Here is a 26,112-nt window from a genome sequence, read left to right as displayed (position 1 = left end):
AATAGGACATAAAATCGTTAAATCTTTTGCCACTCTGCCTTATTGCTATGCAAGCAATCGGACAAAAATTCTGTCTACCAAGCAACAGTCAACAGCCATTGTGGCGGCTGACTTTGTGTTGACCAAGTCTTCTAGAGTAAAAACTTGTCTTGTCCTGGAAATGCTGATGTCCTCAACTGCCCAGGAAAAGTTCAATATGATTAAAGCTAACTGTAAGGTAAGATTTAGTATATGATGACATTAAACTGCAAATCAGGAGGGACAGAGAATATAACAGCTAATATAAAAGTATATATACTACATTCTGCAGTAGTATCAGAAGAGGAGAGGATTAAAATTTATTAACCCTTTCTTAACCCTTCACCTTCTCACTTTACAATCGAGTAATTCATTAGACTGGAATTCTATGTGACTTTCTGAACTTAATCGCTCAATATGCTAGTGTATTTTCAGTTGGTTTTGGGGGTTATCTGGTGAGACGCCAATGCTGTGATATTAGAAACTAAGAAGTTACTTTAGGAAAAAAAAATACAACCCACCAAGCAACCAACAAAAACCAACCACCGCTGACATGCTTACATTTTCTTCCGTATTGCATTGAAATGTGAAGCCACCATACTGGCAAAACAACAAACAACACTTTAAAAATAGTTTTTTAGAGCTGGAAAATATTTGTCAAAGAAAAAGAGCTTCACGGATTTGAGGGGAGTTTGTACAGAGCCATTTGTGACATGCAGCTTGAGCACAGCTCAGTGCTAAGTTGGAGTTGCTAAAAAGAATTGGAAAGCTACAGGCCACCTGGCAAGTAAACAGTGGTAATTTCTTCTGCTGCAGAGGGCACTTAGATGTCATATTGGGTTCTCCGGGTTGAGGGAAGAATATCAGTCAATTCTTATTAAGGATAAAATGAAATATGAATTTCCTTAGAAAATGATATTTAGCTGAATGAAAGCCAGGAAGAGACCATGCAGGTAACTAGGCAGATGGGATTCCTAACTTTATTTTTAAAAGTAAAAAAAAAAACAAACAAAACCCAGACAAAATAGCAATATGAAATCCATTCTATAAATAGAAACATTTTGAAAACAAACTTCATTAGGAGGGTTCTGTTGTTTTTTTTTTTTTTTTTCCTTGCTGTTTGTTTTGTGGTTTTGTTTGTTGTTTATTTTTGGCCACACCTCATGTAGATATCTACAGGGAGAAATACTCCTGCTATAGACTTTTCATATATTCTTGCATATTCTCAATAAGAACAGGGGAAGTTGCTCTTTATAATCTCATCCAATTTTATGCTTTAATTTCCGTAAGATGAAAAGAAAAAGAAGAAGAAGAAACTACTTGCATTGTACCACTGAAAAATGGTTGCAAGGTTTAAGTGGCGCATTCAAAGGCTAAAGCGAGTGAGCAAGTGGCAAGCAGAATGCATGAGAACTTTCCCAAGAGCCCTTCTTTTGGGTGGGCTCCCCATGCACAGGCAGGGGTGACCTGAGGCCACCGGACCGCTGGTGGGGCCGGGCTGGGCCCAGATGGGCTGCTGGGAGGGAGCGTGACCTTCCTGATTGGAAGTGATTGGTGTACTCTGAGGATATAAGTGGGAAAGATAGAAAGGGGAGAATAAGGGAGCAATTCTTAGGCTGAAGCATCCACCTGACTTGGGTAGGATTTTATCAGCTGTCTGGTTTTGTTCCTGGTGTAGGATGTTCCTGATAAGGGTGGCAGGATGGAGCTGAGCTCAGGCTAGCTGCCTAAACATGTAATAAACCTCTTGCATGATTGTATTATTAGCCAGAAATTTTGCTTTGTTCCATGCAGAAATTCTAGGTCTAATCCTTAAAACAGTCTTATGTTACCAGTATCTCCTTATGTTTCGATATGAACAAAAATGGACTTAAGTAATAGTCTTACTCTTTATTCATTTACTCATCATAGTTTTCCATATTTGTATTTGTTTCATAATTAAAGTCTCAACAGAAAGCATTATTTTATGTATAACTTGTCACTTACGAATGTGTATGTGTTTTTCTTAGCCTAATCTAGCTTGTAATTTAGTATATTTGAGAGTGGTGTCTTCCTGAGAATGCCAAGTGGTTTGTTTCCATAAAACTTAAGGTGAATTCAGATTGTCAGGTATCATTATCATTTAACAGTGACTAAGACACACATATTTGTATGGTTTTTGTAAATGAAACAAACAGTATTATCCTGTGTGCCCATAATAAACATCTGAACAGACAAGACTTTCAAAAAGCATAAGGTTCTCTAAAGATCATAATTTCACTGCCTATAATGAAAAGATTGCATTTATGGCTTTTTAAATGACTAAATATTGCTGCTGCTTCAAATTGTTGAAGCAGTAATGAATGGCATGTCTTGGATTACCACAAATAGGATAAAGAGCACATTGAAGTCATAACTTCAAACACAATCTCCAGAGCAACACATCAGGCAACTTTTATAACTACCGTATTCATTACAAAACATAAACTAGAGAAACAACAAGGAAAATTAGATGTTTGTATTATGTTATTAAAACTGCATGTTGTTTTAAATTTAAAAAATGGACACTTATTCCAAGAGAACAAAAGACAACGCCAGGGACTCTTATTTAAAAGGGGAAAATTAACAATAAACTCTTTGGCTTGTTTTGAAATCAAGAGTCAATTAAATAAGTATACTTTCTTTCATTCTACCTACATATTATATACATTTTTTCTGGTCTAGTAGAATGCATGTGTAACTTTTGAAATGTTGGCATATAGCATCAATAGTAGACTTGACTATATAATAAAAGAGGAAACTTACAAACCAAATCTACTGCATATCTTGTCAGAATTTAAGACAAATCCTGTTACAGGAAGTTGGAAGGCTCTCCTTGACATTCATGGTTGTTATTTTGGAGCAGGAATATTTTGCCAGAAGGGAAAATTCTTTGCCTCAAATCAGTGTCAAGTTTTGCAACTGAATCCAAAACTATCTTATGAACGAAGATTTGTTTTTCTCAGTTATTTTCCTGACACTTGGATTTTTAGTAGTTGATATTATACAGCAAGGATACCAGGTGTGAAAAAAGATCACATCTAGTTCAGTGCCTTAATTTTGACACCAGTCTGTGGCAGACAGGGAAGAGGCAAGGGGCAAGCATATGATTATTTTTTTTAGGTATACTCGAACTCGGCTTTAGCCAGCTGTTATCGTCTTGAATCATTCTTTATGATTTATTTTCTCCAATGAATTAGAAGAAATTATTTGAGCCACTGTAAACTGAGGCGATTGTTTACCTGCACACACAGAGTTTAACTATGAGCAAACCAACAGCATATTCCCTGTTTTGAACCTCCGGTCTGATGATTTCAGTCCTTTAATTCCATTTTTGCTTCATGACAAAAAATAAGCAGTCATTCCTTATTCACCTTCTTCTTGGCATCTGTGATTTTACAGACTTCTGTTACATACCTGGGGTTTAATGGTCAGTTCTAATATGGAAGAGTTTGTATGTCTTTGAGAAATATCGCTGCCCTTCTTCTCTTCCTTTCAAGTATTGTTATCCTTTTGGGGATGTGAGGACCAGAACTATTTTATTCTCTATTCCTTTCCCTTATCATTCTTAAACAGTTTGGTTTTATTTTTCACTCTTTAGTTTTTATTGCTCTTTACCCTTTAGGTAATAACTCTTCATTATAATTGCAAGATCTTCATCTAAGTAGAAAGGTTAAAAAGTGGTAGTTACTAACTACCAATAGCAACTCCTCTTCAGTCTTCACATGAAGAAAATGAGGATTGTTTTCTCCAGTATGAATAATTTTCTTATTTTCTGTAATGGTTTATCTATTTTACTATCAAGTACTATAACTTTATTCTTCTGCACCTTTTGACACTGCTTTCAACATTCTGACTAGTGATTTAATAAATATGCTTGTTCATTTATTGTTTGAGTACGTGCTTCAGAATTTAACTATAAAAATAAAGAGAGGTATTTGCATTCAGTGTTTTAACTCTGCCACTGGATAATTTTAAACACGGTCAGTAAAGCAACATGGCGCATCTTACCCCAGTTCCTAGAAGATAATAGTCTACAAAATATTAATCCTCACCATTGTTGGGTATCCTTATAAGAATAAAATCGTATAATAAAATAACTGAAGGATACTAGGCAATTTCTTTCTTTGGCACTGTTGAAGACAATATGTTTCAGAGAAAACTGTAGCAGGCTTATTTGCAACAACCCATTTGGGGAGTAAATTTCTTTTTTATATTTGTCATACTTTACAGCATGAAAGAAGCAGCTTCAATCCTTCATCCTTCAAGTCATTACCATCACTCTTTAGGGCACAAGGTAATCTTTAACTGACAGGAGCACAAAGATGTGTTTGAAGGAAACAGATTACTCCATCATTTTCCACCATGGACATGTTGCATCTTTCCTCTGTTGTACACGGCCCTGGCGAGTGTTAAAGACAGAGTGCTGAACTACAGGGCTGCTTGAGCACAGCAGTTCCTGTAAGATGGTAGATGATCCAGTGCATGTACAGCATTTCCTGTCTGTAGTACATGACAATTTAATTCCAGCTGAAAATACATACTAATGCATGCCAAAAAGCCAACTGGCTGTACTTGTAAGTAATTTTATACCTTATACAGTTATGTAATTCTGGATTTCATACCCTTGTTTCAAGCTTTGCAAGTATTCATTATTTTTTTTTTTCCCCCAGATGTGAAGTTTGTTGCTTCTCTTTACGCATGACTTTGTTATGAGAAAAAGCTTTAAAATTAATATTATAAGTATTTTCCTTCTCTGTATGGAGTGAGGAAGACAACTGCAGCCTGGAATTCCAGATTGCTGTCACTGTTTCATTTATTTAAAAGTGCCAGTCTAATAAATGAAAATAATAATTGTACTTTGTCTACAAAATACATTCAACAAACAAATAAAAATTGGGACAGTTCAATTTCCTGCTCCATGTCAATTAAATATTTGTTCTATGTCCAGTAAATAATTTAGCACCTGCTTGCCAACTGAAAATGGGGACAACGATATCTTTCTAATTCAGAGTTGATGTGATAGATACACTAAAGCCACTAACCACACTAATGTTTATCTGATTAAAGATCTGAGGCTAGTGATCATCCTAATCTAGCATGGTTTTCTCAGTCAAAATCCTCAATTCTCCTTTATTTAAACTGTTTAGTGGACAGACATTGATCCACCTGAAAAGTCCAATATATATTGATAGCTTGCATGTATATGGGGCTGTACTATGAGTCAGATTCAAAGTGTTTGAAATGATCTTGATTCCTCTGTTGACTTTTTAAATTGTTTTATAGTATTCATAGTCTTATAGAGCTAAGTCCGGAAAGGACCATCAGGTCATTTCATCTAACTGCCTATAAGCCATTTATCAATATAGTCCTCCAGGAAATCCTTTCAGTTTTGTCCAACTACAGGAGGACTCGTAGTTTGGCTAGCACATTTTCTGAAAAGACTCCAGTTTGAATTTTAAGCCACCAGGAGAGAATTCACCATTTTCCATGGAATGGATGTGGATTACAGGAGGTTGAGGGAGAATTTTTTGAATATGTTGTGGTTGGTTTGTTTGTTTGTTTGTTTGTTTGTTTGTTTGTTTGTTTGTTTTCTGCACACAGTGTAGGAAACTTCAAACAGGCACACTGTGAATTCTGTGGGAGGAAAAGGAGGTTGACATGGATACCATTAAAATGTCCAGTGTGACCAATGAATTGGAAAGAGTATCATGCAAGTTATAGTCCCAGCTTTATATGGCAACATGTCTACTTTCAAAACAACATGAGAGAACTTCAGAGACTATTAACCCCATTTTTAAAACTGTGTGAATTCAGGGGAATAATGAGCTTATTTTTACATAGATTTTCAACTAATTGCCACATCACAGTTTTTCAGTTTTACAAATTATATTGAATATAATATGAGAATTTTAAGAAATTTCCATATTATCTTACATTCAAAGAGAGAAAGGCTGCATTCATGCACAAAATATTTTCACTAACCTTATCTCTATGGTCTCTAGTTTTCCAAGTTTCCTGTGATTCCCCCGAAGACACAAGTCACTGGACATAGTTCTATAGAGAATGCAGAGAAAAAAATAAAGTATTGAACTTGAATAAATGTTCACAGCTTTGCACCAAAAGGTAGCCTAAGTATCAAAGGCTGATTCGAAGTCTTGTTGATCAACATAGTGCACACAGAATACCAAAAGTTGTATAAATGCCCTTGTCAGTGAAGAAATGTGTAAAAATTCTACTCTTCCTTGCATGTGTGCAAGGACAGAACATGTCTGTATGAAATTACTGTGAAAAAGGGTCTCTGCTGTGATATTCTTCAGTGCATAGTGCAGAATAAGCAGCACAGCCCAAGCAAGAAACACACATCAGATGAAGGAAAAAAACAACACTGGAATATAATAAAATATATTTTTTTCATGCTGCTTCAGCCCTAACCTTTTTTAGAAGTCCTTACCAGAATGCTGATGGGTCTTGCCAACTTGTGCATTAGACCTCAAAGTCAGAACTGCAGGGATGCTTTTTTTTTAACAATATGCTGTTAAGGATACAGACTGTAATTCATTGTTTTCTAAAATCTCTGACAGCCTAGCAAGTGTAATTCTTCAGATCATCCCCAGTGAGACTTTTTCAGCATTAGTGGGTCAAATCTTTATTTGGCATGAAGGCAGTGTTCCTGTGACATAGATTTGCTTACCAGCATCATCTACATTTCTAAAGAATTCAGCCTGAAGACTTCTGTAGGCAAATATTGAAATACTTTCTCTCTGCTAATTACCATTGATTTAAGGAATGACTGACTTTTAAACAGTTTAGTGATCTTTATACTCTGGAGTCACTTTTCTCAATATCTTCCACAGAATGTTTTGAAGATTTGTTAGTTTTGCATTTGCTTGTTATTTCTGTGGACCTATACAGAATGCATTCTTCCTCCCAATTCTTCCTTCATAAAGGCATACAGACTTTTTCAAACATTTATATAATTTTTCTCTTTTTATGTTTATTATTAGAACTCCTCATGCACTTGGAGGTTCTGCAAAGCTCCACATAAATGAGGTTATCTCTTTCAAAAATTCTCATATTTTCATGTGTATTTGAGTTCTTTTTCAAGGATTTTCTAGGAAGTATTAACTTTTTTTTGATGATTCTTCATGGCCATTCATTGTGCTTTCTCACCTTCTCGGATTAATATATACTGTGACTACATAAGTTTGTGTGTCAATATAAAAATATATGTGTGTATATAAACACGTATATAAGTGTGTGGGTGGATATGTATACATGTGTATATGCATAGCATATTTGAAATATGCATTTATGGATATTTATAACAGCATATTTAAGCATGAAAGGAGGCACACAGACCCTAGCTGCCAGAGTGACTAGCTCTGTAAATCTATCATGGAGCATAATTTTCTTTCTTTGCTCTTTTCAAGGACTCCAACTCTTCATGACGCTTTCAGAAATCAAGGGTATAGTAGTATCTGTTCATCACTATGACAAAGCATTTCTTGTCTTCTGCAAATTAAAGTTCATTACATTAGTGCTGATGTTCTCTCAGCAGGTGGTCGATGTCAATTATTTTTTGCTTCTGTGTAATGAAAGCTGCTACATATTCATTTCAATTCTGTTACAGAGCTCTGAAGTTCTGACAAGCTGTGAGCAGTTCTTCAATCAGGTAAACTTATGAACAGCTTCATACTAGTTGGAATCATCATGTCCCGACTAACCTGAAGTTCTCACAACTTGTCTCTATGTTTGCTTCATACGCAGTGGCTAGGTTGTCCTTTTCCTGTCTCAGTTTTTAGAGCCTGTTGCAGAAGACAGACATCCAAACCTCACTTGTTCACTTGCAACAGCTGTTTCCAAGTGCATGCACAAGATAATTCTGAAACTTGGCCCACGTCCACATAAGCAACCTACCTTGCCCTTGTCCAAGTCATCATGAAGTCTCTAGTCAGATTGAACTGAGTTCTGCTCCTCTGGAAACAGCAGCCCTTCTTTCAAGTCTAGTGTCTGAGCTGCTGTCAGATGGAAACAAAACAACCTGGTCTTAAATTCTTCTTAATTAAACTGTAAACAGATGAAAACAAAACAAAACAAACCCCAAACAAACAAAACCACAAACAAAATGGAATGTGATGTTAGGTTTAAAAAACTCTTTCAACTCTTCTACCTGCTGTTGTGCTCAAATTCCCCAATTTCACTTCCAGGAGTTTCCCATAACTTTTATATATTTTGCACACATACATATACATGAATATATGTGTGTGTATATATATACGTTATCTCTAGCTCTGAATCTATTGAATACTATTTGTAACTGTTTAGGTACTCTTTTTTTTTTTTTTTTTAGTGTAGAGGTTTTCTTCTTCCAAAGCCTTTGGTTATCCTATGAATCAGAGGGTCAGTAACTCATTACATACTTGTATTACACTGGCAACTAAATCCACTGAGAAAGATCAGCGTCATGCCCATATGTCTCCCAGAGCATTCTCTTTACTACATGTGCATACATTGCCAGCGACCAGTGTGGATGTAGCATCAAAATATCGAAACACAAGGCATAATGAGAAGAGGGTTGAAAAGATTAATTTAATGTACCTCTATATAACAAGTAATTAGAATTAATTTTTATGATAGAAATCAGGAAGAGTGTAGCGGTTGTGGAGCTGCCACTGTTCAGCAGAATTGGTCATCTGGACTTCCACAGTACTGTGTGCATTATGTAGCAGAAATTTGTTATCAGCAGTATAAAAGCATCTGTCATACTGACAAGCTCAATGAAAAAGAAGCATGGAAGAAGATATTACAATCTAGAGATATAATTAGTCCTTTGGAAAAGAAGTTTAAGAGTTGTATAACTTGTTCATGAAAACATAGAATGACAGACTCAGAGACTGGCTGATGCTGCGAGGCACCTCTGGAGATCATCTGGTCCAAGCATCTGCTCAGAGCAGGATCAGAGAAAGCATATTAGTCAGGGATGTGTCCAGTTGGGTTTTTAATATCTCCAAGGAAGGGGACTCCACGGCTTCTCTGGGCAACCTGTTCCTGTGTGTGACCACCCTCATAGTGAAGAAACTTTTTCTTATGTTTAAGTGGAATTTCCCGTGTTTTATTTTGTGCCCATTGCCTAGCATCCTGTCACTGAGCACCACTGGGAAGGCTTTGGCTCTGTCCTCTTTACTCCCTCTATCAGGTATTTATGATTCCTCTGAGCTTTCTCATCCCCAACTTGAGCAGTCTCAGCTCTCTCAGCCTCATCTTGTATGTGAGATGCTCCAGTCCCTGAACCTCTTCGCTGTACTCACTCCAGTATGTTCACGTTTTTCTCTTACTGGGGAGCCCAGCCCTGGGCCCAGCACTCTGGTGTCTCACCAATGCTGACTAAAGAAGGATCACCTCCCTTGACCTGCTGTTAACACCCTTAATAATGCAACCCTCAATACTGTTAGCTGCTTTTGCCCCAGGGGAACACCACTGGCTTGTGTCCAACTTGGCGTCCACTGGGACAGCCAGGGCCTTCCCTACCAAACTGATTCCTAGATGGAGGCCTGGAGTTTTTCTTCCCCATTATCAGGATTTGGCCTTTTCCTTTGTTGAGCTTCATTAGACTCTTGGCCCATTTCTCCAACCTGTTGAGGTCCTCTGGGACAGTAGCAGACCAGTCTGGTGTATCAGCCACTCTTCCCAGTTTTGTATCATCTGTAAACTCACTGAGAATTTATTCTATTCCATCATCTAGATCATTAATGATAATGCTGAACAGTTTTGACATCAATATACTTTCCTGAAGGAAGATCTGTGTGATGTTGCAGAGTTGACATTCACTGCTTATGAAAAAAGTTATATTCGGATCATTATATTTCAAAATGTCTGCCTGCCATTTGGTATTCTATTTTAATAATTATCCTGACATTGATCTTAAACTATGAAAATTTTAAATAATTTTGTGTTTGACTTTGTTTAGAGCCTCACAGATTCATGTTTTCTGTATTTCAAACTTTTACTCAAAGCTATAAAATTTAGAAATTTAACTTTGAAAATAGAAGCTCAGATTTTCATAGTTGTTTGTTAGTTTATTTGTGTTTTGTTTGTTTTTTAAAAAAGAAAAATAGAAAAATTGTTAAGCTCTTATAAAATGATAATTAGTGGCATCACTGGAACAAGTAAGATCAATGAATTCTTTTCGCTGTTGATTGTATGTGGCATTTCTTTTTGTTTACCTGATTCTGGACTGTGCTGATTGATTTTAGGATTGTGTTTCTTCTTTTCTTCCGTAACGATTTGACCTTGATCCCCTTTAACGCAACAGTATGCAACAGTCAATGAGTTTTCATTAGATAGTCATCTAAAAGGCATATTGTTGTCAAATGATAAAAATATTATTAGGTTATTAAAAGGTTATTATTATTTTAAAGGATTATTATAGTTTACATTAGTCTTCCTTTTCAGATCTCAGAGTTCACCTTATTTTTAGTTCACAAGGCGTTTATATTAACGTTGCTCAGTTCTGTGAAGTGCTGTAGGTGTTCTGATGAAGTGATGGGTTCCTTGAGGACCCAGGACAAGGCAGAACTTAGCATTTATTGGATCAGCTGTCTTTTGCCATCATTTATGAATTTGCACTAGTGCTATTCTCCTGTATCCTTCCAAGCTCAATGAGCCAGTTTGACCTTTCCTAAATTGCTGTGTTGCATGATTATATATTTGTGAGGTTTCTTTGCACTAAGACACGTTTTCTCACAATATTCTTCCTTATTTTATGATGTGCTGTCATGTAGGAATCAAATATACATACTCAGAGGCCCAAGTTAAATGATTTTTCAGTAGTGAAACTACTTTATGCTTCCTGCCAGAGCTCTTGCACTAGACTAAAATGCAGCTGCTGTCCTCTTGAATGACTTTTCTTACTCTGTTCGTATTGTGCACTTGGAAATCAAATATGACAATGTGCTAGACAGTAAGAAAATAATGAGTAGAGGGATGACAGAAATAAAGGGAAGTGTTATGTATGTCTGTAATTACTGCTAATACAGCATCAGAAAAGGTTTTAGTAGCGATTTTCAAGTAAGCCATGCTCCTTTTGATGCCCACGTGAGGCTTTTACAGAAATTGTTGTTTCATCTGTGTGTATTATCTAAGTACACCAGGTATTGTACTGTTTTACTGTATTTATGACTTATGGCCAGGCAGGATCCAACTGCTTAAGGTAGCAAATCATATTAGGAAATTGCCACCCTAGTGCTTCACATGTACTTGCTAATAACAGACCTGCAAGCATACTTAAACAGGCATATAGTACAATCAGTACTTAGGCTTTCTGTTGGCATCTAAAAGAAGGTCCACTCCAATAATCTTGCTTCTTTAGGACAAGAGGACATTCAGGGTAATCAAGTCCAATTCTTTTGTACTCCGGGATATCACACCTTTACCTGTTGGTAAAACTCCACCTTGTCTACCTGTCCTGTTAGAAGACTTGTCCAAAGTCACACTCTTGTCTTCCTGGCTATTTGTACCCATTTATTTTTATGCCAATCTGGTTCTTTAGTTTAAACAGCAGCTTCTGCTTCCTGTACTCCCTTCTTCCCTTTCTCTCACACTCTCTCCTTCACGTTCCCTACTGCAAAGTCATCCTTCCCAATTGGTTTTGTAGCCTAAGCTAGCCAGACATTGGCCTTCTAGCCAGCCTAAGCTAGCCAGACATTGGCCTTCTAGCCACCTAATGTTGTTTTCTACAAGTCTTCCTCTGTACTATGCCAGTGGATCTGTGCATTGGTAGAATACAAACAGAGAAGTACAGACACTATAGTATCATTGCTAATGTCAATTTTTACACATTCAAGTTCTTAAAAACACCTGTAGGGTAACAGTTAGGTTCCTGATCTAAGAAGAAGATGAACAGCATAGAGAAAAGAGGGGCAAGGAAGAGACTCAGGTTTGTACAGTTCATGACTGTCTTTGCTCAGAATGTCTGCAATTATGTCAGCTTCCTTTCCTACCTTTCTGCCTACAAATTGTCATGGGAGACTGGTCTGTGTCATAAGCAATGAGAAATGCCTCCAGGGCTTGCATAATTGTGTTTCCACAATTAGTGGAAGTCCTAGTTTGGTTAGATTACATTTTGGATTAAACAGCAGGAATATCATTCAGCAATGATGATTGAGATATCTGTCATGAAGGTTATATATAAATAGTGCAGTATACTGGCTCTGTAGGGGAAGAACAAACTGAGCTACTTGCATCAAGCTGTTTAGAGGAATATTTATCGGGTTATGATTTCTGGATCAATGGTGATCCATAAGCTTTCAGGAACACAGAAAAATGCCATCTTTTTTTTTTGCAAATACATAATGTACATTTATGAAGACAGACAAATGAACCAAACAGAGGGATATGGAAGAAACAGAGGAACATTGAAATTGTAACCCATATTCAGTACAGGAATAATTAAAGCTTTTTGTGATATCATTTTAAATTACAGATGGATGTGTGTGTGTTTGCAGGTGTGTGCATGTGCACACATGAACTATATTTGTGTGTATGTTTCTATATTTAAATTATGCATCATTCAAGTCTGAAAAGAGTATGGGCAACAGTATGGGCAACAAACAAGAGGAGCTGGAAGCCATTGTGCAGCAGGAAAGCTATGACATAGTTGCCATCACAGAAACGTGGTGGGATGACTCGTATGACTGGAGTGCTGCTATGGGTGGCTACAGGCTCTTCAGAAAAGACAGGCAGGGCAGGAGAGGTGGAGGGGTGGCTTTATATGTTAGAGAGTCTCTTGACTCTGTTAAACTTGAGGTCAGTAGTGACAAGGTTGAGTGCCTGTGGACCAGAATCAGGGGCAAGTCCGACAAGGCTGATGTCCTTGTGGGTGTCTGTTATAGACCACCCGACCAGGATGATGAAGGAGATGAATTATTCTACAAGCAGCTGGCAGATGTCTCAAAATCGACAGCCCTTGTTCTTGTGGGGGACTTTAACCTGCCAGATATCTGCTGGGAGCTCAATACTGCACAGAAGAGGCAGTCTAGGAATTTCCTAGAGTGTATAGAGGACAATTTCCTTCATCAGCTGGTAAATGAGCCTACCCGGGGTAAGGCCTTGCTAGACCTACTGTTTACAAACAAAGAAGGGCTGGTGGGAGATGTAGTGGTTGGCGACCGCCTGGGGCATAGCGACCACGAAATAATAGAATTTTCAATAGTTAGAGATGCAAGGAGAGCCACCAATAAAACCTCTACACTGGACTTCCGGAGGGCAGATTTTTGCCTATTCAGAAGTCTAGTTCAGAGCATACCCTGGGAAACAATGCTTAAAAACAAGGGGGCCCAGGAGGGTTGGACATACTTCAAGCGGGAGGTTTTGAGGGCACAGGATCAGGCTATACCAGTGTGCCGAAAGGCTAGCCGGCAGGGAAGACAACCGGCTTGGCTAAACAGGGAGATTTTGAAGGAAATCAGAAATAAAAAGAGAGTTTACAGACTGTGGAAAAAAGGGCTGGCTACCTATGAAGAATTTAGGAAAATAGCTAGATCGTGCAGGAAAAAAATCAGGGAAACAAAAGTGCAGTTTGAAGTTAATTTGGCCAATTCTGTTAGGGATAATAAAAAGTCCTTCTTTAAATATGTTAATAACAAAAGGAGGGGCAAGGAAAACCTCCATTCTCTACTGGACTTTGAGGGAAATATAGTTAACAAAGATGAGGAGAAAGCTGAGGTACTTAATACCTACTTTGCCTCAATATTTACCAGTCAAACAGATGGCCCTCAGGATAACTGGCCTCTGGAGATGGTTGACAGGAATAGGAAGCCAAATAGTCCCCTTGTATTCCAAGAGGAAATAGTTGGTGGCTTACTGAGCCATCTGGATCCTCATAAGTCTATGGGACCAGACGGGATCCATCCTAGGGTGATGAGGGAGCTAGCAGAAGAGCTCGCCAAGCCGCTCTCCATCATCTTCCAACAGTCTTGGCTCACTGGGGAGGTCCCAAATGATTGGAAACTGGCAAATGTTACCCCAATCCACAAAAAGGGCTGCAAAGCTGACCCTGGCAACTACAGGCCTGTCAGCCTGACCTCGGTGCCTGGCAGGGTGATGGAGCAGATCATCCTGAATGCAATCACACAGCACCTCCAGGATGGACCAGGGATCAGACCCAGCCAGCATGGGTTTAGGAGGGGCAGGTCCTGTCTGACCAACCTGATTTCCTTTTATGATCAGGTGACCCACCTAGTGGATGAGGGGAAAGCTGTAGATGTGATCTATCTAGACTTCAGCAAAGCCTTTGACACTGTCTCCCATAATATACTCCTTCAAAAGCTGATAGCCCATGGCTTGGACAAGTGCACTCTCTGCTGGGTTAAGAACTGGCTGGAGGGCCGGGCCCAGAGAGTGCTGGTAAATGGGGCTGCATCTAGCTGGCGGCCAGTCACTAGTGGTGTCCCCCAGGGGTCAGTGTTGGGTCCAGTCCTGTTTAACATCTTTATTGATGATTTAGATGAGGGGATTGAGACCACCATCAGCAAATTTGCTGATGACACCAAGTTGGGGGGCAGTGTTGACCTGCTGGAAGGCAGGAGGGCTCTGCAAAGAGATCTGGATAGACTGGAAAAATGGGCTGATTCCAATGGGATGAAGTTCAACAAGGCCAAGTGCCGGGTCCTGCACTTTGGCCACAACAACCCCCTTCAGCGCTACAGGCTGGGCACAGAGTGGCTGGAGAGCAGCCAGACAGAAAGGGACCTGGGGGTACTGATTGACAGCAAGCTCAACATGAGCCAACAGTGTGCCCAGGTGGCCAAGAAGGCCAATGGTATCCTGGCCTGTATCAAAAATAGTGTGGTCAGCAGGACAAGGGAAGTGATCCTTCCCCTGTACTCTGCATTGGTGAGGCCACACCTGGAGTATTGTGTTCAGTTCTGGGCCCCTCAGTTCAGGAAAGATATTGAGGTGCTGGAGCGGGTCCAGAGAAGAGCAACAAGACTGGTGAAGGGACTTGAGCACATGACCTATGGTGAGAGGCTGAGGGAGCTGGGGTTGTTCAGCCTGGAGAAGAGGAGGCTTAGAGGTGACCTCATCACTCTCTATAACTACCTGAAGGGAAGTTATAGTCAGGTGGGAACTGGTCTCTTCTCCCAGGCAGTTAGCAATAGGACAAGGGGACATGGGCTTAAACTCTGCCAGGGGAAGTTTAGGCTGGATATTAGGAAGAAGTTCTTTACGGAAAGAGTGATCAGGCATTGGAATGGCCTGCCTAGGGAGGTGGTGGACTCACCGTCCCTGGAGGTTTTTAAACTGAGATTGGACATGGCTCTTAGTGCCATGATCTAGTAAATGGGCTGAAGTTGGACCAAGGGTTGGACTTGATGATCTCTGAGGTCTTTTCCAACCTAGCCAATTCTGTGATTCTGTGATTCTGTGATTCTGTGAAAATCGAACTACATGTTTCTAATTACTCCTTCCATCTCTATCACATCGGGCAAGTGTATTGCGGAAACTCAAAACCGTGCATGCCACCACCACTGTCAGTGCTGAGCAATTCATACAATTTGTCTGAGTCCTCATGACTTTTTGCCAGGTCAAAAACTGGTTCAAGACAACTGGTTCAATGACAGTAGATGTGAGAGGTTGTCTTTCCAGGCACCATGCTCATTATTGCTTTTTCATTTTAAAACATAAGAAACAAAGATATTCTTGCATGCCCAAACGACATTTTTTTTGGGCAAGGTTTGAAGCACATAGACAGCCGCTATGACCAATGATTTCTTCACATTTATAGGTCACAAATAATTGATAAACTTTACCCACAAAGCTATTTTTTTTCCAGCTTTAAGAAAAGGGTCTGCACGTTTTTCATTTTTAGTAAATTGTATTGGTTTTGTTTTTTATAGAATCATAGAATGGTTTGGGTTGGAAGGGACTTAAAGATCATCTAGTTCCAAGGCTCCTGCCATGGGCAGGGACACCTTCCACTAGATCAAATTGCTGAACACCACATTCAACCTGACCTGGAACACTTCCAGGGATGGGGCATCCACATCTTCTCTGTGCAACCTGTTCCAGCACCTCACCACCCTCATGGTGAAGGAACTTTGATTTGAAACATAAGTTTGGAGAAAGAGAAATTTCATGGGTTTATCAGACTCCATTAAGTTCACAAGACATTAAAAATATTCTAGCTTTCTTCTTCCCTTCACTCTACCCTCTAATGCAAATGTCTAAAATACATTCACTTGGACTTTTTTCTTTGCTCTACTGTTTTATGAATTAGGTATATTTCTCTAAGGATTAAAATCATATTAAGAAAATTCATGAAAATTCTTAGAGTAAAAGGCTAAACAATAGTAATAACATTCACTTTTAATTATTACTATATTCTTTTAAACTTTTGTATGTAATATCTATCCATCCTCTGTACATTACAGTGTTGTTGCAATGGAGTTATGTGCAGAATTAAATTGAGAGTTTTGTGTTTGTGCTTTTCTTTTTTTGGTGTGTTTTCTTTTGTTTGGGGGTTATTTTTTTCCTTTTCTTCCTTTTTTTTTTTTTTTTAAACTTGTTTGTTTTTTTGTTGTTGTTTTGAGTTTTTTTTTTCCTTTTATTTTTTAATTCCTGAATTATCTAAAGAGGATTTAATAAATAGTTAAAAATGTTAGGAGACTTCACATGTTAAATCATGTTCAGATGCATTATAAACTGTAACTAAAAGTTGCTACTATCTTATTTCAATTCTATCATAATTTGAAATCCAGTATGTTCCTGGTCCATGCTATAAAAATAATTGTACAGATGTTTCTATTCAGTGCCCTAGTGGCATTCGCAGTAGTGGGCCACAAGATATTAAGAATAACCATCTTTTGCACCTTATGTGTGGAAGTTCAAGGCAGAATTGAATCACTGATAGTTGCTTGCAGAGTTAATATAGAAAACTACAGGCCTGTTACTCTTGTTAAAGGTCTTCTGTTCGTAAGTATAAAACCTTTCCTCTGGGTTCTATCAATCCAACACATTTCATGAGCAATAAATTCATTTGCAGTAAAGTTACAGATTTTTACCAGACCAAGCGCTTTACATGTGTCTGTGGGACTAGCAATATTAATTCTGCAATAAATCGTTTTAAAACTAAAACCACGTAAAGTGACATAGAAATAAAAGTTGAAATAAAAATGTCCGTATATCTCCTGAGGTCAGCAGTCATTCTTAATAAAGCCACTAGTAAACGTTTTCAGAAAATATAACAAAGCCATAGTCTCTGACCATATCCATATATACTAGTGTCATCAACCTTGTATTTGCATTACACATGCAAGGAAGAAAATACAGTTCTCTAGAAAACAGCCATTTGACTTGATCATTCTCTACCTGCAAATACACAGCTTATGTCAGTATGGGCCCTTTTCAGTCCAAATAAGAGCGTATTAAATTGCTTATATGATACTTAAATTATAAGAATATGGTTAGTGATAAATCAAAACATACATTCATTGCTTAAGGGAACTAGATACCCTTATATGTTAAAGTTTTTCTAGACTAAGTTCTCCTTATACCTTAATGTAGTATAGATTAGCACAATGGCCATAAATCTGGGTTTCAGAAGGGACAGGACATGAGCTTCTTTTATGTATAAAGCTCATAGTGTTGTTGCAGTGAGAAAAATCTGAAATGGAAAAATAGGAATAGGCTTAAGGGACTGGGGAATATGAAGAAGAGTTTAAGTATAGTTTGTGGAAGACAGGCCATACTTTGAAATCTTTGAAAGTTTAATGATCATTATCTGAGTTCAAACTATCATCTAAGCACTGATGAAGCAGAAGCACTTCCACTAATCATAGCATAAGAGAACTACTTGGCTGATGTAGGGCACTGCTACTGCAGTAACATATTCAGTTATCACACTGTTGCCCCTGAAAGCTTGTGAAATATCCGTTCTTGGACTTCCTCAAGTCTCAATTGAACAAGCCAAAAGCAGCCTGTTCTACCTTTAAATTAGCTCTGCCTTGGGGAAAGGCTGTACCAGATGATCTTCTTGAATAAATTATTGTGTGTATCACAATGATCTCTAATATTAAGGATATAAGGAAAATAAGACTTGAGTGAAAAACAGGAAAAAGGAGTCAGAGCTGATTCTTTTGAATAAAGTGAAAACCTTGTAGTGGATAATTCAGCATATTGTGCCCACAGGAGAAAATTCCTCTTAAACCTATTCATAAGGGCAATATTTTCAATAGCATATAAGCGATTTATTAGACTACCTCCCATTATAAACAGGATTTTAGTATTTGGCTTCCATCCTCTAACTGGAATTTAGACACTTAAGAATTTGGTTAGTAAGATTCTTTAAGTGCTTGATGATGAATGTACGGACTTTAGAAAATTTAAAACCTCTTAGAGATTAATCTAGTTCGAAAAATTCATGTTTGTCAACAGATAATATTCTTGCCTGCTTCTCTGACCTGCAATCAAACATAACAACCAAAAATGCCCAGTCTTGCTAAGCCTAATTAAAATAAATTGAAACCCTTTTGAGGGCCTTCTCAAAATTAAATTATATCCAAAAATTCTGTTTTTTTAAACAGGTAACCAGTGCAAAGGAATCATCCAAGAAAAGACAAAAAATAAGAAGTGAAACCTTAAATCTTCGGTTTTTGAAAAGATTTTTTTTTTGAAGTAGGTTTTCAGTTTGATGACTGTGATCCTTCATGAAAACTTTGAAGAGGTAAAAGGATAAGCACTGACGATGTACTTCCTAAGTTTCTTCTCTTGAAGATATTTCATTGCATGGGCAGAATAAATGTTTAGTTTGGCCTTTAAAACAGAATTTCATTTTTAAAATATGGAAAAAGGAATATTTGAAAAGTTTATTATAAAAAAATTAAAGGTAACACATCCTCTCTTTCTCAGACAGGGAAGAAGGGTGGGAACACCTCTTTTAGAACAGATCAACCATGTCAAAATATATCTCATGCAATGCTGTCAAGATCAATAGGACTTACTATACACTGACTTGCTGAGGTTACTTTAGATAAATTATTCACCTAGAACTCCTAGAACTTTTTATGGCATTTTAAGACAATGATTTTACAAATCTCAAATGCATGGCAATTCAGAGTATTGATCCAAATCTTGGAGATGCAACTAATTATGCCCAAATGTTGCAGGTCGATGAAGTTTTCAAAACTAGCCTAAAAACTAGGAGGACTAATTTGTGTGATCTATAGTGTTCTTTAGGGTCAAGTTTGAAACACTGCAGAAATGCTTTTTACAGCAACATCAGCACTCTTGCCTCCTGCCAAAAGTGGAAAGTATATAAAACCTAAAGAGAAAAAATATGTATATTAGGAGAATTAAGCAAATTTCCTGGAACTTCAGTTGCCTCTTACGTGTTCAGAAATTAGTATTATTATCATATGGCCCTGCAGATATCATTAATTTGAAATAACTCTGCTGTAATTGTAACCTTTTTACTTCTTTAACTCTTTCTACTGTGGGTGTATATAGTTTTGTGAGTAACAAATACCAAGCATTTGTATCTGCATTTAGAAAAATCTATGTTGACTAGCAGCTATATTTAATGAAAGAAACACATAACTTTATGTTTCAACTTCAAATGCAAAAAGAAGACCTAGTTTCGGCACAGTTAGAGGCAGGAGAACATAACATGGAGCATTCAGAAAGTGCTGCAAATAATAATAAAAAAAATACAACCTTTTTTTACATCTCTGAGCAAGTAGCTTCATTCATCTTTATTAGTATTTTCAAGAGTCCTGTATCTTTTATAAATCTATTCTTAGCTGTCATTGCATTGTGCTGTACAGCTATACTGAAAATACCTTTCTAAGAGAGTGTTTAAGAAATGCCACCTTGAAATCAAGCCTGAACAATGACAAATCTTAAAGCTACATTATTTTCCTAATGCAAGAAGTGCTCGGCTGTTCTGCCTTTGTCCACTCTTGTCTGACACACATATTGCTGAAATCTTTGAAAAAAGGAGTCAAGAATGAAATAGTTCATTGATAAAACTTTCTTTTTGGTTAAAGAAAAGAGGGAAGGAAGAAGGAGGAGAGTAAACATGTTTTATGTTTCTGGTTTGTTCCGTATGCACAAATTACAGACAAATTTAGCCGCTGGTGACCAGAAACCCTAAGAATCTTGTGATGTGTGTTCCTGTTAGTCTCTAATCCCATATTCAACATTGTACTGAGGTTTGTTAAACATTGATAAGCTTTTTTTGTGCTGTGGGTCCTCCAAGATCATTGTGCGTAAATACCGTAAAGAACTAGATTAGGTTTATGAAATGTTAAGGTGATTTAAATACATCTTGATATATTCTTTCCATGGGAAAAAGTCAACCTGAATGTGTGTTAATATTGGCATCATTGTAACGATTAGCTGGGTAGAATCTTAAAAAAATTAAATAATTTAGTGTAGTTTTCTGATGTTTATTCCTCAGTATAGCAAAGGAAGTTTTTCAACCTTTAAACTATGGGTGATTTAAAAAAAATCACAGAATACATATTTGTCATTTTTAATGTACAAACCTTTGCAAAAACAGCTTTACTTTTTTTCAACCCATATAATACATTAGTTCTGAAGATTATTTCTCTTTTTTCTTTTTCATTTATCAGAGCAAGAACCTTTTTTTTTTTTTCTAAATATTTTCCAGTTGCCATAGGTTTCTGACTTTTTCTATATGGAACAGAACTTAGTATATAGCCCTTTTTAGACAGAGATTTTTTTGTTTGGATTGCTTTCTAGGAGGTGCTCTTAAGGATAGAAAAATAAATTATGGCAACATTAACACACTCCACACACTTAATATTTCAGTGCCATTTATTGAGGTCTTGTGTTTTGATTGAGATTGGTCCATACAGCGTTTATATATACAGAAATAGTACCTGCTTATCTGCCTGTTGATACAAATCATCGAAGAATAGAGATACATACACCATTTTCTGGGTACAAAATGATAATATGGGATTTGCTTAGTGAAGATAAAGAAAGCAAAGCATAGTAAGTGTTGAATGCTTAGCTTTCCTTTCATACCTTGAAAATAGATCCCACTTATCTCACTTGAAATTTTATTCAGTACTATTTTACTTAAAGGGTATAAAAGTATAAAGAACTTGTGTGAACCAGGTAGAGAAAAAATATTCTTATCCGATAGAAATAATATTTTTTGAGTTTGTTGGACTTAGGAATGGTAAGGTGCTTGTCAAAGTTTGGAATAACGACTGCTTTCAACAGCAACTGCCAATTTTTGGTTTGTCTGGGAAGCCACAATTATGCAAAGACTGTAAACCATTACATTTAGAATTGATTTTTCTTTTAACAAAAATAAAATAAAAAAATAAATATAAATAAATAATTTAAATAAAATAAAAACATTTTCAGAGTTCTTGATTTAATTTGCAGAATTTTATGAAAGAATTTTCTTATTTGACTATTTGTTCAATAAACCCTGAAAATCTTGACATTCTAAACTGTAACATAATAAAACCTGAAAAGATATTCCAGAAGATTATTTTAAATACTTTATTCTGAATTATTACAATAAAATGAGGATGGTTAGACTTATTTTTAGGTTGGGGGGGAGGGGGCAGGGGGAATTTGGTGATTCTATGACTTCCCAAATAAAAATATTTCAATGTCTCCTGTCATTCTCTGGAGGATTGATGTTTTCTCATTGTGACCAGGCCAGACTACTGGAATGGCACAAAGCAAAATAAAACAAAATGCAGTTGGCTGTTACAAAAACATATGGACTGAACACAGAGGATGAAGGGAGATAAAACTTCAGACTGTTACTAAAGCAAACCAGCACTCCTTTATACACCTCTGTCTCTCTGTCCCTTTCTGCTACTTTTACTTTGTCATTGTTTTCCAACATCTAATGTAGATCATAGAATCATAGAATAATTTGGGTTGGAAGGGACCTTCAGAGGTCACCTAGTCCAAGCCCCTGCAATGAGCAGGGGCATCTTCAACTAGATCAGGTTGCTCAGAACCCCGTCCAGCCTGGCCTGGAATGCTTCCAGGGATGGGGCATCTACCACCTCTCTGGGCAACCTGGGCCAGTGTTTCACCACCCTCATTGTAAAATATGTCATCCTCATCTCTCACCTGAATCTCCCCTCATTTAGTTTAAAACAATTACCCCTTGTCCTGTTGCAACAGGCCCTGCTAATATAGATATAGTTTCCTTTTGTTCTGTCAGGACAATATATACATTTTTAAAGTTTCCCTAATTCATTAATAGGTTTATTCAGGTAAACAGCCTCAAAATGCTTTGCCAATTTTATTTACTGTTGCAATCATTGACTGATTTGTGCAGAGCAGGATCTTGTCCTGGATAGGCAGGTTGTTGGGTTTTTTGTTTGTTTGTTTTTTCCCAACTCAAATGCACAGATATAATGGCACAATATATCTCTATTTCTTCTGCTTAGAGCACTTTAGTATCCATCTCCAAAACCAGCAGCTGTTGTTTATCCTTCAGTATATGTCTTTTAAAGCTATACTACTAAATATTCAAGAATCTTGTCCAATGTTTTCTTACTCATTCTTCGCTTAGATGTGTTGGTGTAGGTGACTCCTGGATCTCTAAAAGCAGCTTAGTCCGAAGAGATTGTTCTCTGTATCTCAGGATCGTAGTTGTTCAAGGCAATTTCTCTAACAAGATAAATATATTTGTTGACATTTCTAGGTGGCTTACTACCAAGTGGGATGTTAACCTGATTGTCCTCTACTGTTTAACAGAGTGACATCAGCTCTCTTCAGAGCATAAGTTTGCCTAAAAAAACCTCTGCTTGCATCTTTAACTCTTCATAGTATACAAAAACCCTGTAATCAGCTACAATGAATATTTTCTAATGTCTGTTTTTTCTTTTTTTTGTGCAGTCTTGTACTCTCAGGATCTGAGAAATAAGTAACTCCCACTACAGTACACTTACCTTGACATATCTCTGTTCAAACAAGAGATATACAAATATAATATAGTAAATTTTGAGCTTTAGTTTGTCTTAGAAATCCATATGGGAATCTTTTTTTCTTTGATGTGTGTGTGAGATTACGGCAATCACAGAATCGCAGAATGTTAGGAATTAGAAGGAACCTCGAAATATCTTCTATTCCAATCCCCCCACTGGAGCAGGAACACCTAAATGAGGTTACACGGGGATGTGTTCAGGCTTAGGACAATCATAGCTTATTTTATAACATCTAAATTTATTCTATTTTCAATTGATTAAGGTCAGTGCTCTGGAATGAGCTGTGTCAGTCAGATTGACAAGTAGTCTTTGTTTTTACTGTTTTCATCAAATTTCATGGTGACTGAGGGACATTGCTGACAGAGACCTTAGCTCCCCAAACAACTGAGCTCTCGCAGTGGCTTGCTGCCACTAACAGTGAAACCTTATTGCTTTTCCTGTCTTCACTGGTATCACAAAGTACTACTTTGTTTCTACCAGTTTGACACTACCATTAAAATAAATTCCCACTCAGAAAGACAGGAGGTAAAAATAACTTTGGATTGCAACGAAAGGCCAAGCAAAGACCAGAAAACTGTTCTACTCTTGCATCAGTCATAGCCCTAGGAAACTGAAGGGAGAAGTCAGGAGCGCACTCCTTTTCCTGAGACACCACCACCACGGCTTTCTATGCATAGAGAACAGAAATGTCTTTCTCATTCTCATGACCAACCTGAAAACAAACTAAAAATATATCTCCATTTTTGACTATGAGTACTGCAAATTATTACATCTATGCATTTATGACACTATACATAGGAGAAGCAAAAGGAAAATATATGTGACTGTGCAAACTGGTAGAGAATCACTGACCCTTACCCTGCCTCTCCACAGTTACCCTCTCAGTTCTACAGATAGATTTCCAGTAAATTCAGGGTCCCAGGCTTCCATTGCAAAAGTACATGTAAAAAAAATTAGTAAGTATATTTTAGGAAGGTAACAAAGCACAAATTATACCTGAGAACCTGTGAATTATACGGCACATCTGTGGGCAACTTCCCGCACAGTGACTGACAAAAAGGATCATTTTGCGTAAAAGTGGTATACTCGGCAAAATGGCTGTATTTTCCAAAATGTTTGGATTTAAATGATTTTGTTGGTGATCCATTAAGTATAAGATCTTGTCTATATTTGAAGAAAGAAAAATGAGTATCTGATTTGTTTGTATTAAATATACTTTTCTTATAATGCATTGCAAATAGGCGTTCTTATATTACTGACATTGTAAGCTGAGTTATGAAACAGAGAGAGGCTGCATGTTAGAATGTGGCGGTTTTTATCAAAATACCTGAGTGAATTAATTTTTCGGGTGGAATCTGAAAAATTCAGACTTTTGGCAAACATTAAGGAGCAACATAGCAGATCTGAAAATAAAGGTAGAGACGTAGTTTTCTCTTCGTAGCAGCTAGCAGAAAACTGCACGGGAGAGGAAAAATGTCAATACCTGCTTTATGTATATATCCACAAATGTTCAATAGGAGGAGTGTTAAATTTATATTTTATTTTTATCAATCAAATATGACTTGGAATTACTGTAATGTGAATTAGGTGTACCTTCTATAGCTGGTTGTTTACTTTTACACAGAAAAGAAAAATATGTTTGCATAAGACTGAATATTTTGGTGTATTACTTTTATCAAAGAAATGCAGGAAAGAAGACAATCATGTTTTTCAAATTGAGAGTTCTTTTGTGTTGTTTGTGCTATTGTCTTTTTGTCATCTGAGTTTCTAATGCCTAATTCCTCAATATAAACCCAAATATATACTGGTAGTTTTATGTAATGTGAGTGGTAAAGTGGCTTTGTTTCCAATTTGGAACGTTTTAAATTGATGGTAGCTCTACTTGAATCTAAAGTGATTGAGTCTGCATTTGTATAATTTATAAAAAGATTTTCAGAAATTAGTTATTTTAAAGTGTTCTGCTTTTTCTGTGTAATAATAATACATCTTAAACTTTGGGAAACATTCATAGCTACTGAGATCAATTTTTTATTTCTGTTATTCATGTTGAATACTTCTTATTAATATGCAAGTCTACTGAATCAGAATGATTATTTATAAGATAGGTAGATAGGTGCTACTGCACAAATGTGATAGAATCTGTTACAATTGATTTTTAGCCCTACCAAGCAATTCCTTTTGTTAGATATGAAATATCTGAGGTTCCAGAATGCTATTATTTCTTAAAAGCAAATAATAATACAATTTCTATCCCTATTCAGAAACAGATCCTTCTCTCAGATACACAAACCCGTAACTACAATTGACATCAGTAGCAGGTGTGCATATGCAATGAAGGGCAATGCTTGGCCTTTAATCAAAATCATTTTCTGGTGCAAAAATTGCCAGTTATGATTATTCAGTTTATATTGTAGATGAGCCGTTTGGCTATCATTCTTTCTTCAGTAGCATATCATAAATTGTAAACCTTCAGTAATTATTTGTTGTGCTTTATTCCTTTGCAGTGCCATGGCAATTAATGTGTATCTATATTAATCTACAAAAATCAGTCATATGTTCTAGGCAAGTGTTGCTAGTCTGAATGGATATGAGACAATCCAAAACTGAAGCCTGTACCCCAATAAATACAACATTGACCTTGCTGATAACATGTTTCAGGCTTCACAATAGTTCTTCAAAGCCTCAGGACTTTTCAGGCTTTGTCAGGACTTCTCTTGGCCTGCCCAGAACTGTTTCACATTGTTTAGCTGTAAAAGCAATATTCTAATGACCAGATGTCTATTTCCTAATTTGTTTTATTTTGCTGAGCTTTGTGTAACTGTGTGGTATTACCATAATTTTATATAGATAGTACTACTAAGTAATTATTCTGTGTAGAATGAACTCTTTATGACCCTAGCATAATGATGGAGTATAATGGAATAAAAGAATGGGAATGAAGTAGAGCCCTTGAAAGTGGGGAAATAGCATGCAGTGTAGAGAGAGTACAGAGACAGGATGATAATAGAGGTGGCACATGGTGATGCTAGAAGGCTGTAAACAACTCATCAGTGTCAATTACCTATTGATAAAGAAATACAGCCTT

At 37.0% G+C, this 26,112-nt stretch overlaps 1 protein-coding gene across 2 annotated transcripts in view; it reads left to right on the top strand.

Annotated features, from left to right (window-relative positions):
* The window catches only part of IL1RAPL1 (interleukin 1 receptor accessory protein like 1), a 735,854-nt gene that overhangs the window by 277,041 nt on the left and 432,701 nt on the right, over positions 1–26,112 (top strand). The window contains exon 2 of one of the 2 annotated variants that reach the window (XM_071812204.1): positions 7,670–7,711. The exons of the other annotated variant lie outside the window; for it this stretch is intronic. The gene's annotated coding sequence lies outside the window, so the exon portion shown is untranslated. The remainder of the gene's footprint in view (positions 1–7,669; positions 7,712–26,112) is intronic. 2 annotated transcript variants of the gene reach the window in all.

The sequence above is a fragment of the Patagioenas fasciata genome, chromosome 1 (genome assembly GCF_037038585.1).
Source record: "Patagioenas fasciata isolate bPatFas1 chromosome 1, bPatFas1.hap1, whole genome shotgun sequence".
Taxonomy (NCBI): domain Eukaryota; kingdom Metazoa; phylum Chordata; class Aves; order Columbiformes; family Columbidae; genus Patagioenas; species Patagioenas fasciata.
This window is presented reverse-complemented; position numbering and strand designations above follow the sequence as displayed.